The sequence below is a fragment of the Parasteatoda tepidariorum genome, chromosome 9, assembly GCF_043381705.1.
Source record: "Parasteatoda tepidariorum isolate YZ-2023 chromosome 9, CAS_Ptep_4.0, whole genome shotgun sequence".
Taxonomy (NCBI): domain Eukaryota; kingdom Metazoa; phylum Arthropoda; class Arachnida; order Araneae; family Theridiidae; genus Parasteatoda; species Parasteatoda tepidariorum.
This window is the reverse complement of record NC_092212.1, coordinates 83,867,420-83,873,419: the sequence shown is the minus strand read 5'-3', so window position 1 is coordinate 83,873,419 and position 6,000 is coordinate 83,867,420.

Here is a 6,000-nt window from a genome sequence, read left to right as displayed (position 1 = left end):
ATCTGGCATTTTGCCAAGCGGGCAGTGAACAGATGAAGCTTATGAAAGCGGGAAAATTTTAAATATTATATTTGAAATGAAAGCTAAACAGGGAGATTACTTTAAAAGAATAAGAAAGTAGAAAAATTCGATAATGAAAGTTAAATTAGACGGGGTGAGCTAAATTTAGAAACAGGGATTATATTTTTTCGAATAATAAAAGAAATAAAACAGAAGCATGACAAAACAAAAGAAAATAATAAAAAGAAGATATGTTTGTGGAAGGGAATCTACATGACTGATGCTGTTCCGAGCATGCGCAGAGCAAATGTTTTCTCATAGGAAGAAGGAAAATGTTCGATAAATCAAGTTTCAAATCCAGCCAGTCTCAATCGAGTCGATCCTTCTAAGTGAATGTGTATGTTATATATGTTTTCGTGTTAATTGCATTTCACCATATGAAATATTCACGGCAGCAGATTTATGCTGACTCATGGATAAATTTTTAAACGGAAGTAAGCGAGCATCAACAAATACACAGACAAGCGTGGTTCCGAAAATAAAATCAAGAAAATATTCTCAAGAATACTTGAATTTTCGGTTTACCAGTATTGAAGAAAATGACGAAGAAAGGCACCTTTGTATCATTTGCTCAAAAATATCGGCAGCGGGCAGCATGAAACCTAATAAACTTAAGCGACATTTGGAAACGCTTCATAGTGAGTACGTCAACAAACCCGGAGAATTCTTCGATTTTGTTGTTGTTGTAGTTCATTTACGTCGCACTAGAGCTGCACAATGGGCTACTGGCGACGATCTGGGAAGCATCCCTGAGGATGATCCGAAGACATGCCATCACAATTTTGATCCTCTGCAGAGAGGGATGGCACCTCCGCTTCGGTAGCCCGACGACCCGCACGCGAAGTCAAGTACTTTACGGTAGAACAGTTTAACGAGGACCAATACCACACTCCCTCTGTCCCTACGCGCACACTGACCGCACCCAGTAATGCTTGGTACTTCGGTGATCTGCTGGGAACCGTGTCTTAACAATCAATCCACTGCGGGACTAGAATTCTTCGAATTAAATTTAAAATCATATAAAAAGCAAAAATTATTTTTAAAGAAACTTTGTGAATTAAAAAAAGATTTCATTGCATCTTACAAAGTTTCATATAAAACAGCCAGTTGTAAAAAACCTCGCACCATTGGTGAAGAGCTTATTTTGCCAGCAGCAATTGAGATAGTAAAAAATAGGTTTGGAGATAACTTCTCAAAACAATTGCAGTCCATACCTCTTTCAAATGATACTGTTGCTCGTCTAACTAGTGATATAGCTGAAGATGTACAGTGTCAGCTTTTCTCGAATTTGCGTGACAAATTGTTTTTAATACAGCTTGAAGAAGCAACAAATAGTAATAAAGACGCTCATTAAATTGCCTATGTTCGAGCCTGGTTGGTAGGGCATTGGGCTCATGTCCAAGTGTTCGTGGGTTCGATACCCTCCGCCCGAAGACTCCCCGTGTAGTAAATGGTGACTGATGCACGTTAAATCCGTCGAGTCGCAAAGTTCTCCATGTTCCCATAACAAATCATACCNTACCTCTTTCAAATGATACTGTTGCTCGTCTAACTGGTGATATAGCTGAAGATGTACAGTGTCATCTTTTCTCGAAGTTGCGTGACAAATTGTTTTCAATACAGCTTGATGAAGCAACAGATAGTAATAAAGACGCTCATTAAATTGCCTATGTTCGAGCCTGGTTGGTAGGGCACTGGGCTCATGCTCAAGTGGTAGTGGGTTCGATACCCTCCGTCCGAAGACTCCCCGTGTAGTAAATGGTGACTGATGCACGTTAAATCCGTCGAATCGCAAAGTTCTCCATGTTCCCATAACAAATCATACCTCTGGGGGTACTGATCCAGGAGTTTCCTTGTCTTCTGGATTGGTTCAAAATGTGAAGGCTACGGAGTTGAACATTAGTAATCGTAAACCCAAAATTAGGTCGGCTGTTCAACGACGGTTACAATATAATAATTGTTATATGTCAGTAGTTGAAGAACTACTTTTCTGCAAACCAATAGAACTCAGAATGACAACGCTCGCATTATTTGCTATTTTAAATGATTTTGTGAACGAGGCAAACATAGAATGGGAAAACTGCGTCGGAATACGCACCGATGGTGCTCGTTCAGTTTCCGGAAAATTCCAAAGTATACAAGAACTTGTAAAACAGAAAACACCTTAGTGCGTCTGGACACATTGCATGATCCACAGAGAAGCTTTGGCTTCGAAAGAAATGAGTCCTGGTCTTAATATTGTGTTAACTACGGTTGTAACCGTAGTAAATTATATAAAAATGAGACACCTGAAATCGAGAATCTTTTCCGCACTTAGTGAAGACATGGGTTCAGTATATTCAGAGATACTTTTTTAATTGTGAGGAAGGATGGTTATCACGAGGGAAATTTTTGCTTCGTGTTTATGAATCAAGAGAAGAAATCACCGTTTTTTTTAGAAGAGGAAAACAGACAGGAAGCCGAGAATTTTCGCGATGGTCTATTTGCGATCCAATTGAGCTGTTGGTCTACATATTCGAAAAATTAAATCATTTGAATCTTAAAACTCCTAGGAGCAAATACACATATGTTGGATACGAGTTATAAAGTTAATGCTTTTCGTACAAAATTGGAATTGTAGAGCAGAAATTCAAAGAAAAAAACCTAATAATATTTGCAAGTGCGGATGATGGTACTAAAAGTCTGAAGAAGAACATGTAAAAGTTGTTTTTGTAACCATTGAAAATCATTTAGCCTTGCTGGGAAAGAATTTTAAAAAATATTTTCTCGCTGACGACAAACTGATTGCAAGTTACGAGTGGGTTAGGGATCCATTTCATAAGAATCCCGAAGGACTCTCAATTGCTGAGGAAGAAAAATTCATAGACTTCACACAAGTGGCGAAACCAAAAGACAATTTAGCAATAAATCACTATTTGAATTTTGGGCAGGAGTTGAGAATGATTTTTCTGCACTAAAAACAAGGGCATTTCGCATTCTATTACCATTTTCAACATCCTACCTTCATGAAACTGGATTTTCTGCTGTGGCTTCTTTGAAGACAAAATTTAGATCTCTGATAAATATAGAAACAGAACTTAGAGTGGCTATTTCAATATTAAGCTTTCCTTCAAAAAACTTTTCTCTGCAAGACAGGCCCAAGGAAGTCCCTAATAATTATTAAATTTGTTTTTAATTTAGTATGTTTTGATTAAGTAAGGTGGGTGATTCACAGGTGGCCATTGTTCCTAACATAGCCCACCCCCAAAAGAATTAATTTCATTTTTAATCACAAGATGGCCCTGCTGCATTGCAAATCTTGTATCTGAGATGCAAGTGGCTGAATTGGAAGAGATTTCCTTGAATGGCCTCCATTATATGAAGTGATTTAATTTTTTGCAGTTGTTCTAATTTCCAGGTAAGAAGATATTGTAATTTATATGTGTTTAAATTCTTTGAACTTTGAGTTATGATATGTTCTCTGAAAGTTTTTTTTTTCTTTAACCATATTAATTCCCCATTATAATTAACTTCCCAGATTAATAGTTTTAAGAATGGTGACCATAATATGCATGCTCCCAAGATGACACGACACCAGTGCCACCTTGGAAACACGTGAACCACCTTAAAAAACAAACGTGAAATCTTTAAAAGAGTTAATTATAAATCGGGATGTAGTATATATTTCTCAAAAAGGAATGATTTAATTGAATACCAATTGATTTATTTCATTTTAAGCAAATGTGGAACTTGAGTATTCTTTTCTTGAATTGGATAAACTTGTGTTGGTAGATGTCTCTATAAGTAGCTCCTCGGCTGGGTGTTTTTCAACATTTTCCTTGGAATCTTTGACGATTTTTGATGGTCTTTGATCATTCCTTGAGAGCCGGCTTGTTCATTTTAGAAGATATACTTAGGAGATAGAGATGCGTCGATGAGCCATTTGTCTTATAGAGTTGTTCTGTTGCCCCTGTCGGTGCTTAGGCACTCTTTCGACTGGTTTGGCTCTTGCAGGCTGGGTTCTACTAGAAATTCAGGAACCAACGCTTTGGGCACATTTTCCTACACAGCATAGGGCGCACGTTGCGGCAATTTTCTGCGTCTGGGTGATATTAGCAATATCACAACAATTATATAATTTGCGATGAATTCTACGATTTAGAAAGGAAAATTTTGAAATACTTAATACAAATCGAACAAGTGGTAGTTTCTCCATATTTGAATCAATAAATAAATCCCAACTTATAACATATCGGAGTTTGGGTATTTCTGTATAAAATTAAATATCTTGTTATAAAATCGTGGATCCTAGATCGTGGGAATATACATTCCATGAAAGCATATTCAGTTTGTGTATATTCAATGCATGCATGTTGTGTATGTACAATGTATGTATATATCTCTACAATATTTGCATGTCGAATGTATGTTTTGCACAAATATATCATGCATACATGGATACATACATTGAACATGCTTATGTTAGCTTCTTATGTAATTAATTTAACAATAAGTCCTTTGTGGAAACAAAAGCAATCATTTATTGATAGTATAAGCGTACTCGTAACTTGCGACAGTCACGCAAGTACAGAGAAACGAGTATCTAGCTTTTCTCCTCCTCCCAATGCTCAAAGACATCATAATAAGACGTTAACGATAGATGCGTGCGTTGAACTCTGAGAGATTACAACAAAAATAAATACAGTAGTTCAACAGTTGAACCGCTGAACAAAAGATTCGTGGGCATCGTTGCACCACAGGGGCACGAGTTTAACTGAATCATTTTTTTCTCTGATATATGAAGCTTGCCATTATGGAGCGGTTCTTTTGAAGGGGGAACAGAATAATGACGATTTCTTATAAAATTTCTCCCAGAAAACTTGAGTTACCTTATTTTGATAACAGTTTACGTAGGTCCACTTAGTCAGCTCCCATTTTTTAAATAGTCTTCAATGTAGAATTTTGAAAGAAACATTTTGCTGCATCATTTAAGAAATGGGAGCCTTAAACCCCTCCACCACGATAAGGTGGGACCTTTTGGAGGGGACCCCCACCCGTCCAGGTTGCTTTCCCCTGAATATAATTATGGTTGTAAACCAAAAAACTTTAAATTATTCATCTATTTTTTTTTAAATTATTTTTACTAATGTTTTGATAACGACCCCTGCTCATTAACTATGGTTTAAATAATAACCAACTTTTATTAATAAGTAAATTTTAATGTTAAATACTATTTTTATACATTAGAGAAGTATGCACAAGCTAAGTATTTCTTATGTTAAAAGTAATAGAAATTCCAGGTTTGAAAATGTTAATATAATATAATGTAATATAATATTAATATTGAGATATGATAAATATTGCATAATGAAACTCTATAATCTAAATCCGGAGCAACCTGGAAGTCCGCTCTATACACCCTGATTATTTTCTATGGTAACTTATTAGTTCATCTATGTGATTTTGTGAAGTCATTATGTGTGGGTATCTTATGGTTCCCAAGCCTTTGTGAAGTCATTAATTGTGGGTATCTTATGGTTCCCAAGCTTTTTTGAAGTGATGTATTGTGGGTATCTTATGGTTCCCAAGCCTTTATGAAGTGTTGTGGGTATCTTATAGTTCCCAAGCCTTTGTGAAGTGATGTAATGTGGGTATCATACGGTTCCCGGGCCTTTGTTTGGTCATTGGTTGTGTTCTCTAGTCATGCTTACTGAAAATCATTTATCATCGAAATAAGAATCAAATTCATGCTGCAATAGAAAGGTATTGTTTTGTATACCTAAACAACTAAATACTAATAACTATTCTTCATAACTCAATTTTGAAAAGTTAAAGAAAGTCAGAATAACTTAAACATTTATTGTTATAAAAAGCATCAGCTTTGCTTTTCTCTTGAGACACTTATTAAATTTGTATAAACCAATGGCCGGCAACATTTTTATAAGGAACAAGTTTGAATAT